We start from the raw sequence: 16,953 nt of genomic DNA on the forward strand, positions 1-16,953 counted from the left end.
ATTAATTATAATTCAGAATAAAATGAGAAATGGGCATTATAAGGCACTGTAAAAAGCAATGTTTTTAAGATAACAGATGGTTACACACAGGAAACTGCATTTAAATTGCTTTCAGACCACACAGCCAGAAACTCCTGTCTGCTGGAGAGATAAGTGAAGACTTCATGAAAGAAGTGCTTTGTCACTTGGACTTCACAAGTGAATTCAAGATTGGCAGATGAACAACTTAAAGAACACCCTGGGTAGGAGAAACCACATATGCATAAAAAGGGGGCATTCAGAAATATATTCTCTAGAAGATTAAGGAAGTCATTTAATCTGATAAGAATGGTGTCAAGATCACACAAAGGGTAATGGTAGTGACTGTGGAACCAAAGAAAAGAGAATCTTCATTTTATTAAGAAATATGCTACCTATTCATGGAAATGATGTGGATTTTATTTCTGTAGAAGATGGAGAGTCACTGGTAATAAATAAGGAGCAGTTATTTATCAGTAGTATTTAAAATACTCCTACACAGGAGAACTAATAGGTGTAAGGAAAGCATTCAGAGGTAGAACAATAACCCATTAAGCTATTCACTGTTAGAGGCAATTATAGGCAAAATGAAGAGATTTTAATTTTGGGCATAAGGGATGTGACCATGTAAAATACAGTGCCAACTATGATATGTTTTCCTTCTCCCCTCTAGTGTTGGAAGTAAAAACACAGAAGTTTTCTTTCTGAATATCTTTATAATAAACACTTGATAAGTTTATTTCCTATTGAAGTACTATCACTCTGCTCAGCTGTTAATCGTGTTTTTAGGATTTGTTCTGGCAATATTTACCAAGAAGGTCATTCTGGGGGAATTCAGTTATACAGATGAGTATTGGGTACTAAGGTGTCTGGCTTTTTGTCATCATGTCTCCATAGACCTTGTTAAGGTAACAAAAATACCTTATTCAATGAGTTTAAAGTTATAGCATTAGAATTCAAGAGATTAAAAGATAACTAGCTAAACGTCTTCCATATGGCATGTAAGGAAGAAAGGATGCGTGATCTTAAGCAACGAAAACTACTAATACACTGACATCAGTAGGAATACTTACATTTTACATACTTATTACTGTATTCAATCAGCTATGGAATATAATCATGACCATTCATACATGATGGCATAGACAAATGATGTTTACATTTATAAAAGAAGACTTTTTTTTTGTAATTTCTAAATATCAGTGAGGCTGTTGTAAAAGTTCCAACTTTGTGATAATAAAATTGATCCAGCGGACCATGAACACATTAACAATGAACCACAAAGGAGTGAGAGTGGCAATCTGTAGTTTCTACGCCCAGTACAAAAGTAAGGTATGGGTTTTGGAATTCCCAATCAATTCTCATACACTGGGTTATAATTTATAGTGTTTAACCTCTATTTGTCTGGGACTGTAAAGTAACTCTACCAGCAAAGAAACAGCATAGGTCATTAGGAGAAGATTACAATATCAGAAAACAAATTATAAAAGTAGTTCAAAATATACAAAGACCCCAGGGGAATTTTATGTATTAGAAAATAAGGTACCACTCTATTTTATGGAGAAAGAGGCTGCTGAATCTTTTCCATGCCCTTTCCTTATGCTTGATTCCTTCTTACAGTCCCTCTCCCTCCTCAATCAGGAGGAGCAATGTGACAGGTAGGAAGCAGACTCCATTAAGGGCCAGGCCTTACGATGCACAGGGTTTACTTAAGGGCAGGACCCCATCTTCTCTTCGATCCTCCTGATTCAGACTTTGTCAGGACCAAGTCACCAGGGAGGCTGATGTTTCTCTGTCTCTAAGTCACTGTGCCTGGATGGGATCTGGAGGTCTCTTGGGGAGCCCTGACCATCCTTTCTCTGAATAGCACTGTGCAAAGCACACTGATAGGGCTACTTTAAAATTTAGGGGAAATGAAAGGGGCCAGGATTATCTGGCAAGTACAGTCTGCATGATGCCTTCCAGACTCTTATCACTATTGCATAATGCCTTTGTGCTACTACACTTACTGTTAAAATTTAACTCTTGAGAATATTTGTATGTTTACTGTGTCCTCAAGAGTCCTTCAATGAAAAGGAGCAAATGACAAAGCAGAATTTGATGGTTTATCTTCCTGCCCATAATCCCATTATATCAAAATTCATACTGGATCTCTTAGATATTTTCCATTTTGATAATGTTAATCCAAAGTATTGTTAATAAAAGATACTCTAAACTACTGTCAATCAGTCAGTTCAGTCGCTCAGACTGTCCCACTCTTCACGACTCCATGAATCGCAGCACACCAGGCCTCTCTGTCCATCACCAACATCTAGAGTTTACTCAAACTCATGTCCATCGAGTTGGTGATGCCATCCAGCCATCTCATCATCTGTCGTCCCTTTCTCCTCCTGCCCCCAATCCCTCTTAGCCTCAGGGTCTTCTCCAATGAGTCAACGGTTCTCATGAGGTGGCTAAAGTATTTGGAATTTCAGCTTCAGCATCTGTCCTTCCAGTGAACACCCAGGACTGGTCTCCTTTAGGATGGACTGGTTGGATCTCCTTGCAGTCCACGGGACTCTCAAGAGTCTTCTCCAACACCACAGTTCAAAAGCATCAATTCTTCAGAGATCAGCTTTGTTTAGAGTCCAACTCTCACATCCATACATGACCACAGGAAAAACCATAGCCTTGACTAGACGGACCTTTGTTGGCAAAGTAATGTCTCTGCTTTTTAATATGTTGTCTAGGTTGGTCATAACTTTCCTTCCAAGGAGTAAGCATCTTTTAATTTCATGGCTGCAGTCACCATCTGCAGTGATTTTGAGCCCCCCAAAATAAAGTCTGACACTTTTCCCACTGTTTCCCATCTATTTCCCATGTAGTGATGGGACCAGATGCCATGATCTTAGTTTTCTGAATGTTGAGCTTTAAGCCAACTTTTTACTCTCCTTTTTGACTTTCATCAAAAGACGTTTTAGTTCCTCTTCACTTTCTGTCATAAAGGTGGTGTCATCTGCATTGCTGAGGTTATTGATATTTCTCCCAACAATCTTGTTTCCAGCTTGTGCTTCTTCCAGTCCAGCGTTTCTCATGATACACTCTGCATATAAGTTAAATAAGCAGGGTGACAATATACAGCCTTGATGTACGCCTTTTCCTATTTGGAACTAGTCTGTTGTTCCATGTCCAGTTCTAACTGTTGCTTCCTGACCTGCATACAGGTTTCTCAAGAGGCAGGTCAGGTGGTTTGGTATTCTCATCTCTTGAAGAATTTTCCACAGTTTATTGTGATCCACACAGTAAAAGGCTTTGGCATAGTCAAGAAAGCAAAAACAGATGTTTTCTGGAACGCTCTTGCTTTTTCCGTGATCCAGCGGACATTGGCAATTTGATCTGTGGTTCCTCTGTCTTTTCTAAAACTCATTTGAACGTCTGGAGGTTCACGGTTCACGTATTGCAGAAGCCTGTCTTGGAGAATTTTGAGCATTACTTTACTAGCATGTGAGATGAGTGCAATTGTGCGGTAGTTTGAGCATTCTTTGGCATTGCCTTTCTTTGGGATTGGAATAAATACTCACCTGTTCCAGTCCTTTGGCCACTGCTGAGTTTTCCAAATGTGCTGGCATATTGAGGACAGCACTTTGAAGGCATCATCTTTTGGGATTTGAAGTAGTTTGACTGGAATTCCATCAACTCCACTAGCTTTGTTGGTAGTAATGCTTTCTAAGGCCCACTTAACTTCACATTCCAGGATGTCTGGCTCTAGATGAGTGATCACACCATCGTGATTATCTTGCTCATGAAGATCTTTTTTATACACTTCCGTGTATTCTCGCCACCTCTTCTTAACATCTTCTCTTCTCTTAGGTCCATACCATTTCTGTCCTTTATCGAGCCCATCTTTGCATGAAATGTTCCCTTGGTATCTCTAATTTTCTTGAAGAGATCTCTAGTCTTTCCCATTCTGTTGTTTTCCTCTATTTCTTTGCATTGATTGCTGAGGAAGGCTTTCTTATCTCTTCTTGCTATTCTTTGGAACTCTGCATTCAGATGCTTACATTTCCTTTTCTCCTTTGCTTTTCACTTCTCTCCTTTTCACAGCTATTTGTAAGGCCTCCTCAGACAGCCATTTTGCTTTTTTGCATTTCTTTTCCATGGATATGGTCTTGATCCCTGTCTCCTCTACAACGTCACGAACCTCCATCCATAGTTCATCAGGCACTCTATCTATCAGATCTAGGCCCTTAAATCTATTTCTCACTTCCACTGTATAATCATAAGGGATTTGATTTAGGTCATACCTGAATGGTCTAGTGGTTTTCCCTACTTTCTTCAATTTAAGTCTGAATTTGGCAATACGGAGTTCATGATCTGAGCCACAGTCAGCTCCCACTCTTGTTTTTTTCTGACTGTATAGAACATCTCCATCTTTGGTGGCAAACAATATAATCAATCTGATTTTGTGTTGACCATCTGGTGATGTCCATGTGTAGAGTCTTCTCTTGTCTTGTTGGAAGAGGGTGTTTGCTATGACCAATGCGTTCTCTTGGCAAAACTCTATTAGCCTTTGCCGTACTTCATTGCGTATTCCAAGCCCAAATTTACCTGTTACTCCAGGTGTTTCTTAACCTCCTACTTTTGTATTCCAGTCCCCTATAATGAAAAGGACATCTTTTTTGGGTGTTATTTCTAAAAGGTCTTGTAAGTCTTCATAGAATCTTTCAGCTTCTTCAGCATTACTGGTTGGGACTAGACTTGGATTACCATGATATTGAATTATTTGCCTTGGAAATGAACAGAGATCATTCTGTTGTTTTTGAGATTGCATCGAAGTACTGCATTTCTAACTCTTTTGTTGACCATGATTGCTACGCCATTTCTTCTAAGGGATTCCTGCCTGCAGTAGTAGATATAATGGTCATCTGAGTTATATTCACACATTCTAGTCCATTTTAGTTCGCTGATTCCTAGAATGTTGACGTTCACTCTTGCCATCTCCTGTTTGGCCATTTCCAATTTGCCTTGACTCATGGACCTAATATTCCAGGTTCCTATATTGCTCTTTACAGCATCGGACCTTGCTTCTATCACCAGTCACATCCACAGCTGGGTATTCTTTTTGCTTTGGCTCCATCCCTTCATTCTTTCTGGAGTTATTTCTCTACTGATCTCCAGTAGCATATTCGGCACCTACCGACCTGGGGTGTTCCTTTTTCAGCATCGTATCATTTTGCCTTTTCATACTGTTCATGGGGTTCTCAAGGCAAGAATACTGAAGTGGTTCTCCATTTCCACCTCCAGTGGACTACATTCTGTCAGACCTCTCCACTATGACCTGCCCGTCTTGGGTGGCCCCACATGGCATGGGTTAGTTTCATTGAGTTAGACAAGGCTGTGGTGCGCGTGATTAGATTGACTAGTTTTCTGTGATTATGGTTTCAGTGTGTCTGCACTCTGATGCCCTCTCGCAACACCTACCATCTTACTTGGGTTTCTCTTACCTTGGGTGTGGGGTATCTCTTCATGCTTCTGCCGCGTGGTCCGTCGAAGCCGGATCCAGGGTCCGACCGAGAGGAGCTACTCCACATTCAACGTCAGGAGGGGAGGCAGTGAGGAGATACCCCTTGTCCAAGGTAGGTCTTCATAGAGCCATTCAATTTCAGCTTCTTCAGCATTACTGGTTGGGACATAGACTTGGATTGCCATGATACTGAATTGTTTGCCTTGGAAACAAACAGAGATCATTCCGTCATTTTTGAGATTGCATCTAAGTACTGCATTTCTGACTCTTTTGTTGACCATGATGGTTCCTTCATTTCGTCTAAGATATTCCTGCCCATAGTAATAGATATAATGGTCATCTGAGTTAAATTCACCCATTCCAGTCTATTTTAGTTTGCTAATTCCTAGAATGTCAGTGTTCACTCTTGCCATCTCCTCTTTGACCACTTCCAATTTCCCTTGATTCATGGACCTAATATTCCAGGTTCCTATGCAATATTGCTCTTGGTAGCATTGGACTTCACTTCCATCACCAGTCCCTTCCACAACTGGGTGTTGTTTTTGCTTTGGCACATTCCCTTCATTCTTTCTGGATTTATTTCTCCACTGATCTCCAGTAGCATATTGGGCACTTACTGACCTGGGGAGTTCATCTTTCTGTGTCCTATCTGTTTGCCTTTTTATAGCGTTCCTGGGGTTGTCAAGGCAAGAGTACTGAGTGGTTTGCTATTTCCTTCTCCAGTGGACCATATTTGGCAGCTTCTGGTTACCAGCATACTACTCTCTGCTTTTACATTTTGACTATTTTAGATTCCACATATAAGTGATATCATGTGGAATATATCTTTCTCTGTCTTTTCAAAAAGATGAAAAGAAATGAGAATCTCTAACTAGACTAACCAGGAAAAAATTACAATCTTGTTGGAATTGAAAACCAATTTTGATTCAGTTAATAATTAGGCACAGATGGCTAGCACACATTAGGTTTAGATAGTATCTAATAGTAAACAAACAAAAAAAATAATAGTAATAACAACAGTTAGTATTTCTTCTAGATCCTTGAATATGTGCCAGTGACTATTTGGATGTTTCAAATGTACTAAAAAAATTTTCCCCACAACAACAATGGGAGGTTGGTTCTATGATTTTCAGAGTGAGTGGTTATACCTCTGTGAACACTGTAGTCTAGTTTTCCATCATTGTTGGTTATATCTCACGAAAACCTGCTAAGTGGTGTTCCTGTCTGCTCTTGGCCCTTTGCAATCCACCCCAGTGACTACATCCTGTGATTATTTAAAAAAATAAAATGTGATCCTATCTCTTCCTTTCTTAACTCTTTTAACTCTCTCCCAATTCTTCTATTAGATCTTTCAAATTCCTTATGATGACCTCTCTTCAACTCATCTCTTCAACATCATCTGCCTCTTACTCAGCCACTTCCCATTTAGACTAAGCTTGAACTTCTTGGAAACTGTCATTACTATTCTACCTGCTTTTCTTTCATGTTTTCCTCCACCCCTACCGTATCCCTTTTACTTATCCCTGAACATCCTTCAGATTTCACCTGAATTATCAGTGCTTCAGAGATAATTTCCATAATTCCTACTGGATATTTCAATAGCATGTGTGAAAGTGAAAGTGTTAGTCAATCAGTCGTGTCCCAGTCTTTGCGACCTCATGGACTTCAGCCTGCTAGGCTCCTTAGTCCGTGGGATTCTGCAGGCAAGAATACTGGAGTGGGTTGCCATTCCATTCTCTAAGAATTTTTCCGACCCAAGAATTGAACCCAGGTCTCCCACATTGCAAGCAGATTCTTTACCATCTAAATCACCAGGGTAGGAATTTCCTTATTATGATACAGAGCATGAAATTTTTATGAAATTTGTATTCTGGCTTTCCAGGTAGAGTGCCAAGTGGCACAAGCTGGCTTTATGCTGCCATTTCTTTATATTAGCACTTACTTCTGGAATATTCTAATCATTGAACAATTATTCTTTTAATGAATGTCTGATGTTTTATTATGTGTTGAATAATGAAGTCTTTCATTTTTTTTCATATATTCTCAAAGTTTCCCAGGTATCCCATTTGATTCTGTAATGATAATTAAATTCAAACACTTGAGTTGATATAGGAATTTGTTTGAGTTTCTAATTGGCTGGTAATTTTATCAAGCTTCTCGCATCCAACTCACTCTAATCAAACATTCTAAATTAAGAATACACAATTATTTCTATTGAAAATGCAAAGTAAACAAAGCAAAACAGGAATGCCTTAGGTGAAGATTTGGCAGGTTTGCAGAGCAGGCCTCCAACAAATTCAAAATTTGGTAGCACTGGGAGAGGAAATTCTAAAGGCTGTCTTTTCACCTTGCTAATAGTTTCCTTTGATGTGCAGAAGCTTTTAAGTTTAATTAGGTCCCATTTGTTTATTTTTGCTTTTATTTCCAATATTCTGGGAGGTGGGTCATAGAGGATGCTGCTGTGATGTATGTCAGAGAGTGTTTTGCCTATGTTCTCCTCTAGGAGTTTTATAGTTTCTGGTCTTACGTTGAGATCTTTAATCCATTTTGAGTTTATTTTTGTATATGGTGTTAGAAAGTGTTCTAGTTTCATTCTTTTACAAGCGGTTGACCAGATTTCCCAGCACCACTTGTTAAAGACAGCCTTCAGAATGGGAGAAAATAATAGCAAATGAAGCAACTGACAAACAACTAATCTCAAAAATATACAAACAACTCCTACAGCTCAACTCCAGAAAAATAAATGACCCTATCAAAAAATGGGCCAAAGATCTAAACAGACATTTCTCCAAAGAAGACATACAGATGGCTAACAAACACATGAAAAGATGCTCAACATCACTCATTATCAGAGAAATGCAAATCAAAACCACTATGAGGTACCATTTCACACCAGTCAGAATGGCTGCGATCCAAAAGTCTACAAATAATAAATGCTGGAGAGGGTGTGGAGAAAAGGGAAGCCTCTTACACTGTTGGTGGGAATGCAAACTAGTACAGCCACTATGGAGAACAGTGTGGAGATTCCTTAAAAAACTGGAAATAGAACTGCCTTATGATCCAGCAATCCCACTGCTGGGCATACACACTGAGGAAACCAGAAGGGAAAGAGACACGTGTACCCCAATGTTCATCGCAGCACTGCTTATAATAGCCAGGACATGGAAGCAACCTAGATGTCCATCAGCAGATGAATGGATAAGAAAGCTGTGGTACATATACACAATGGAGTATTACTCAGCCATTAAAAAGAATACATTTGAATCAGTACTAATGAGGTGGATGAAACTGGAGCCTATTATACAGAGTGAAGTAAGCCAGAAGGAAAAACACCAATACAATATACTAACGCATATATATGGAATTTAGAAAGATGCTAACGATAACCCTGTATACGAGACAGCAAAAGAGACACTGACGTATAGAACAGTATTATGGACTTTATGGGAGAGGGAGAGGGTGGGAAGATTTGGGAGAATGGCATTGAAACATGTAAAATATCATGTATGAAACGAGATGCCAGTCCAGGTTCAATGCACGATGCTGGATGCTTGGGGCTAGTGCACTGGGACGACCCAGAGGGATGGTATGGGGAGGGAGGAGGGAGGAGGGTTCAGGATGGGGAACACATGTATACCTGTGGTGGATTCATTTTGATATTTGGCAAAACTAATACAATTATGTAAAGTTTAAAAATAAAAAATTAAAAAAAAGAAAAAAAAGAAACAAAATTTGGTAGCACTGGGAGAGGAAATTCTAAATCCCAGTAGGTTTGAATGAGCTGTATTTCAGCTTTCCAATCATTGTCTTATGTTGTAGTGGGTCTTCCCCCTCCTTTTGAAAGGAGAACAAAAACAAATCTGAGAGGAAGTGACAATATTGTCAAATGCATATATTAGGTAATTTTTGGGAAAGAGCTTGGAGTGTTTTAGCCAAAAATGTTTGGAAGTGTTTGTTTTTTGATAAAGCAAACATATATGTGCCTGTATAATATATGATATGCATGTGCCTTGCAAGTTGCTTCTGTCGGGTCTGATTCTTTATGACCCTGTGGACCATAGCCAGCCAGGCTCCTCTAGGATTCTCCAGGCAAGAATACTGGAGTGGATTGCCATCGTCTCCACCAGAGGATCTTCTGGACACAGGGGAGCCAGAGGGTGGTGGTGGCGGCGGGGGCTTGTGGGAGTGGGATGGGCAAAGGACTATCTCTTTTTTGCCCTCAGTTTTTAAAGACAGCTTCGTTTGACATAGACTTTTTGGCTGACGGTTTTGTCTTTCAACACTTTGAATATATCATCTCACTGCCATGGAGCATCCACAGTTTCTGATGAGATATAAGTAGTATCTTATAGGAATTTACTGGTATGGCTGTATTATCTTCTATTAGTGCTTGAAGATTTTCTATCTTTAGCTTTCAACATTTCACTAGTGTCTGTGTATGACTCTCCCATGTTTATCCTGCCTGGAATTGATTGAAACCCTGGGATATGTAGACTGATATCATTCATCATATTTAGGATGTTTTCTGCCATTATTTTTTGAAGATTTTGCTTTGCCTATCTTTCTTACAGCACTCCTATTTTGTGTATGTTAGTGTATTGGATTATGTCCCACAATTTGCTGCCCTTGTGTTCATTTCTCTTTATTCTTTTTTATCTCTGTTCTTTTGATTGTATTATCTTATTGATCTATATTGAATTTGCTGGCTTTTTCAACATGGTTTCAACTTGACTACTGACTCCCTCTAGTAAATTTTTTTTCCAGTATTGTAATTTTCAACTCTAAAATTTTCATTTGATACTTTTGAAAACATGATTTCTATCCCCTATGTTGTATCTCTTACTTTCTTGGATTCCAAAATCAGTGTGGGTAGTGACTGCAGCTATGAAATTAAAAGAACATTGCTTCTTGGAAGAAAAGCTATGACAAACCCAGACAGCACATTCAAAAGCAGAGACATTGCTTTGTTGACAAAGGTCCATATAGTCAAAGCTATGGTTTTTCGAGTAGTCATGTATGGATATGAGAGTTGGATGATGAAGAAGAAGGAAGGCTGAGTATCTAAGAATTGATGCTTTTCAACGTGAGAAGGCTCTTTAGAGTCATTTGGACAGCAAGGAGATTGAACCAGGTAATCCTAAAGGGAAATCAACCCTGAATATTCATTGGAAGGACTGATGCTGAAGCTGAAGCTCCGATACTTTGGCCACCTGATGTGAAAAGCTGACTCACTGGAAAAGACCTTGTTGCTGAAAAAGATTGAGGGCAGGAGGAGTAGTGGGTGATAGAAGATGAGATGGTTGAATGGCATCACCACCTTGATGGACATGAGTTTGAGCAAACTCTGGGAGATAGTGAAGAACAGGAAGCCTGACATACTGCAGTTCATGGGGTCACAAAGAGTCAGATGTGACTGAATGACTGAAAAACAACAATCTCTGACTTATAGATTCAATTGAACGGGACATTATTTTATACTTCTCTTTACATCTTAAGAATGGTTTACTGAAGGTGGGTTGCATGCTTTTAGCAATTCAGAGTCCTCCATTTTGGTGTAATATAAGGATTCACAATGGTCTCATGGTCATTTGCTTATGTGCCTCTTATGATGCTTCAGTCATGCCTGACTCTTTGTGTTATCCCTGAACATCCTTCAGATTTCACCTGACTTATCAGTGCTTCAGAGATGACCCTACTGGACTGAAAGTGAAAGTGTTAGTCAATCAGTAGTGTCCCAGTCTTTGCGACCCCATGGACTGTAGCCCGCCAGGCTCCTCTGTCCATTGGATTCTCCAGGCAAGAATACTGGAGAGGGTTGAATGCCCTTACTCCATGGGATCTTCCCAACCTAGGGACTGAATCCACATCTCTCATGTCTTCTGAATTAGCAGTCCGGTTCTTTACCACTAGTGCCACCTGGGAAGCCCGCAATTGTTTTTACACACACACACACACACACACACACACACACATCAATTATATATTTAGTTTATCATTTCACTTATTTGAATGGTTTGCCTTTCTCATGGTTTCCTTTGGGTCATTGAATACAATTTACAATAGCTAATTTGAAGTTTTTCCCTGTTTGAACAATTAGTCTCTCTCCTAGTCAGTTTGTATTGCGTTTTTTCCCCCACATGGAGGTCATGTTTCCATTTTTATTTATATGTATGGTGAAGTTTTTGTTAAACTGTAACATTTATATAATAAGAGTATAGCAAGTCTGAATACTTATCCTCTCCAGGTCCATGTATTTTTATTGCTATTTGTACAGTAACTGAATGGACTATTTTAGTGAAGTCTTTTTCCTCTACTATGTTAAAGCTATGATATGACTACTTGGAGAGTGCAGCCTTGGGCATACACACATTCCCTGGGCTGATAGCAGTTATAGTGGGACACTCCTTTTCACTGTCTCTCTTTTTAACTGTTAGCCCTCACCAGTTGTTGGGTGATTGTGCTATAGTTTTGGATAATATCTTGGAAGTATAAATTGTTCCAGCATCTGACCCCAAAAAGTTCAGATTTTTTTGCAGGGACGCTTTGGAATTCAGCATTGATGTGTGTTCTGACCTCAGAAAGGGTCTTCTCAACTGTGTCTTCCATTGGTTTTCTAGGGTTTCTAGTAACTTCCCAGTGGTTTAGCTTGTATTTGTCGGCTGCGACCGGCGCGCTAAGCGCAGGCAGCTACGATGGGCGAAGCGCGGCCTAGAGGAACTACCCCACGTCCGAGGTCAGGGGCAGAAGCCGGGAGGACTCCATGCCTGAAGGGCGGCGGCCAAGAGGAGTTACCCCACGTCTGAGGTAAGGAGCAGCAGCCGAGAGTGCCAGGCTGTTATGGCGCAAGAACGGCCGAGAGGAGCTACCCCACGCCCCAGGCCCGAGTCCAGGGGCAGCGACCAGGAGGAGCAGCCTCACGCCCGAAGCCAGGGGCGGCGGCCGGGAGGACCAACCCCACATTCAAGGAGCTATGGCTGCGCGGGCACAGGATGGCCCAGGGGAGCTATCCCACGTTGAAGGTCAGGAAGGGTGGTGGTGAGGAAATACCCCTTATCCAAGGTAAGGAGCAGCGGCTGCACTTTGCTGGAGCAGCCGTGAAGAGATACCCCATGCCCAAGGTAAGAGAAACCCAAGTAAGATGGTTGGTGTTGCAAGAGGGCATGAGAGGGCAGACACACTGAAACCATACTTACAGAAAACTAGTCAATCTAATCAAACTAGGACCACAGTCTTGTCTAACTCAGTGAAACTAAGCCATGGCCGTGGGGCAACCAAAGATGGGTGGGTCATGGTAGAGAGATCTGAAAGAATGTGGTCCACTGGAGAAGGTAATGGCAAACCACTTCAGTATTCTTGCCTTGAGAATCCCATGAACAGTATGAAAAGGCAAAATGATAGGATACTGAAAGAGGAACTCCCCAGGTCAGTAGGTGCCCAATATGTTACTGGAGATCAGTGGAGCAATAACTCCAGAAAGAATGAAGGGATGGAGTCAAAGCAAAAAAAATACCCATCTGTGGATGTGACTGGTGATAGAAGCAAGGTCCGATGCTGTAAAGAGCAATATTGCATAGGAACCTGGAATGTCAGGTCCATGAATCAAGGCAAATTGAAAGTGGTCAAACAAGAAATGGCAAGAGTGAATGTCGACATTCAAGGAATCAGCAAACTAAAATGGACTGGAATGGGTGAATTTAATTCAGATGACCATTATATCTACTACTGCGGGCAGGAATCCCTCAGAAGAAATGGAGTGGCCATCACGGTGAACAAAAGAGTCCAAAATGCAGTACTTGGATGCAGTTTCACAAAAACGACAGAATGATCTCTGTTTGTTTCCAAGGCAAATCATTCAATATCACAGTAATCCAAGTCTATGCCCCAACTGGTAATGCTGAAGAAGCTGAGGTTGAATGGTTCTATGAAGACCTACAAGACTTTTTAGAACTAACACCCAAAAAAGATGTTCTTTTCATTATAGGGGACTGGAATGCAAAAGTAGGAAGTCAAGAAACACCTGGAGTAACAGGCAAAATTGGCCTTGGAATACGGAATGAAGCAGGGCAAAGACTAATAGAGTTTTGCCAAGAAAATGCACTGGTCATAACAAGCAGCCTCTTCCAACAACACAAGAGAAGACTCTATACATGGACATCACCAGATGATCAACACGGAATTCAGATTGATTATATTCTTTGCAGCCAAAGATGAAGAAGCTCTATACAGTCAGCAAAAAGAAGACCGGGAGCTGACTGTGGCTCAGATCATGAACTCCATATTGCCAAATTCAGACTTAAATTGAAGAAAGTAGGGAAAACCACCAGACCATTCAGGTATGACCTAAATCAAATCCTTTATGATTATACAGTGGAAGTGAGAAATAGATTTAAGGGCCTAGATCTGATGGATAGAGTGCCTGATGAACTATGGAATGAGGTTCGTGACATTGTACAGGAAACAGGGATCAAGACCATCCCCATGGAAAAAAAATGCAAAAAAAGCAAAATGGCTGTCTGGAGAGGCCTTACAAATATCTGTGAAAAGAAGAGAAGCAAAAAAGAAAAGGAAAGATATAAGCATCTGAATGCAGAGTTACAAAGAATAGCAAGAAGAGAAAAGAAAGCCTTCTTCAGTCTTCAATGCAAAGAAATAGAGGAAAACAACAAAATGGGAAAGACTAGAGATTTCTTCAAAAAACTAGAGATACCAAGGGAACATTTCATGCAAAGATGGGCTTGATAAAGGACAGAATTGGTATGGACCTAACAGAAGCAGAAGATATTAAGAAGAGATGGCAAGAATACACAGAAGAACTGTACAAAAAAGATCTTCATGAACCAGATAACCACGATGGTGTGATCACTGACCTAGAGCCAGACATGCTGGAATGTGAGGTCAAGTGGGCCTTAGAAAACATCATGACAAACAAAGCTAGGTAGGTGATAGAATTCCAGTTGAGCTATTTCAAATCCTGAAAGATGATGCTGTGAAAGTGCAGCACTCAATCTGCCAGCAAATTTGGAAAACTCAGCAGTGGCCACAAGACTGGAAAAGGTCAGTTTCATTCCAATCCCAAAGAAAGGCAATGCCAAAGAATGCTCAAACTACCACACAGTTGCACTCATCTCACACGCTAGTAAAGTAATGCTCAAAATTCTCCAAGCCAGGCTTCAGCAATATGTGAACCATGAACTTCCTGATGTTCAAGCTGGTTTTAGAAAAGGCAGAGGAACCAGAGATCAAATTGCCAACATCCGCTGGATCATGGAAAAAGCAAGAGAGTTCCAGAAAAATATCTATTTCTGTTTTATTGACTATGCCAAAGCCTTTGACTTTGTGGATCACAATAAACTGTGGACATGTCTGAAAGAGATGGGAATACCAGACCACCTGATCTGCCTCTTGAGAAATTTGTATGCAGGTCAGGAAGCAAGAGTTAGAACTGGACATGGAACAACAGACTGGTTCCCAATAGGAAAAGGAATACATCAAGGCTGTATGTTGTCACCCTGCTTATTTAACTTCTATGCAGAGTACATCATGAGAAACGCTGGACTGGAAGAAACACAAGCTGGAATCAAGATTGCTGGGAGAAATATCAATAAGCTCAGATATGCAGATGACACCACCCTTATGGCAGAAAGTGAAGAGGAACTAAAAAGCCTCTTGATGAAAGTGAAAGAGGAGAGTGAAAAAGTTGGCTTAAAGCTCAACATTCAGAAAACGAAGATCATGGTATCCGGTCCCATCACTTCATGGGAAATAAATGGGGAAACAGTGGAAACAGTGTCAGACTTTATTTTTTGGGGCTCCAGAATCACTGCAGATTGTGGCTGCAGCCATGAAATTAAAAGACGCTTACTCCTTGGAAGGAAAGTTATGACCAACCTAGATAGCATATTCAAAAGCAGAGACATTACTTTGGCAACAAAGTTCTGTCTAGTGAAGGCTATGGTTTTTCCAGTGGTCATGTATGGATGTGAGAGGTGGACTGTGAAGAAGGCTGAGAACTGAAGAATTGATGCTTTTGAACTGTGGTGTTGGAGAAGACTCTTGAGAGTCCTTTAGACTGCAAGGAGATTCAACCAGTCCATTCTGAAGGAGATCAGCCCTGCGATTTCTTTGGAGGGAATGATGCCAAAGCTGAAACTGCAGTACTTTGGCCACCTCATGCAAAGAGTTGACTCATTGGAAAAGACTCTGATGCTGGGAGGGATTGGGGGCAGGAGGAGAAGGGGATGACAGAGGATGAGATGTCTGGATGGCATCACTGACTTAATGGACATGAGTCTGGGTGAACTCCGGGAGTTGGTGATGGACAGAGAGGCCTGGCGTGCTGCGATTGAGTCTGGGTGAACTCTGAACTGAACTGAACTGAGTTGAAGAGATGCTTCTTAGTAACAAACAGAGAGGCCTGGCTTGAACTTCCCATTCATGGTTGCTCAGTCATGTTGATTCTTTGTAACCCCATGGACTGTAGTCCCGGAAATTCTCCAGGTCAGGATACTGGAGTGGGTAGACTGGAACTCCAACTAAACTGAACAGAGGAGCCTTCCTAGGCTGCAGTCCATGGGGTCACTAGTCGGACACAACAAATTCTTTCACTTTTAGTTTGCATTGGGGAAGGAAATGGCACTCCAGTATTCTTGCCTGGAGAGGCAGGGTTTGGGGAGCCTGGTTCCCACTGGGGTACACGACTGAAGTGCAAGTTGCTCACCAACACAGGGATCAAACCAATGTCTCCCTCATTGCAAGCAGACTCTTTACCAGCTGAGTTACAATGGAAGCCCAAAAATACTGGAGTGGGTGGCCTATCCCTTCTCCAACGGATGTTCCTGTCCCAGGAGTCAAATTGGGGCTTTCCTGAATTGCACGTAGATTCTTTGCCAACTGAGCTATCAGGGAAGCCCTGACCTTCCCACAGTCTGGTTCAAATAAATGAGTGCCTGGAGAATAGCTTGGGGCTCTGTGTTTTATGCTTCGAATCTCCCTCTGATCAAACTCTCTGAACCTTGGCTTCCAGAGCTGGGGATATGGACAGTGGCACACTGCTCTCTCTGTTACATCCTTCTTTTAGGTGTAAATAATAGTGTCTATTTTTAGTTTGCCTCTTTCATCATGGAAGCTGCATTCTATGAATGAGCTGAGGAAATGACTATCTGCAATTCACTATACTCAGTATGTTGTACCTAAATAGAATCTTTGCCCTTTGAGTGTGGCTGGGTGGAAGAAGGGAGAACCTTGTTGACCACTTTTGCCTGGAACTTAGCCTCTGTAACACACAGCTGAGATGTGTGTGTGTGTGTGTTTGTGTGTGAGGAATGCAAGTGGCTTGACCGTTCTAGGTAAATACTATAGCACTCAAAAGGAACTGTAAGGAGTGAGAGCTCTGTGTTCTTTCTGACCCTACTTAGAGTGGAATCTATTTTTCT

The sequence above is a fragment of the Bos mutus genome, chromosome 6 (assembly GCF_027580195.1).
Source record: "Bos mutus isolate GX-2022 chromosome 6, NWIPB_WYAK_1.1, whole genome shotgun sequence".
NCBI classification, from domain to species: Eukaryota; Metazoa; Chordata; class Mammalia; order Artiodactyla; family Bovidae; genus Bos; species Bos mutus.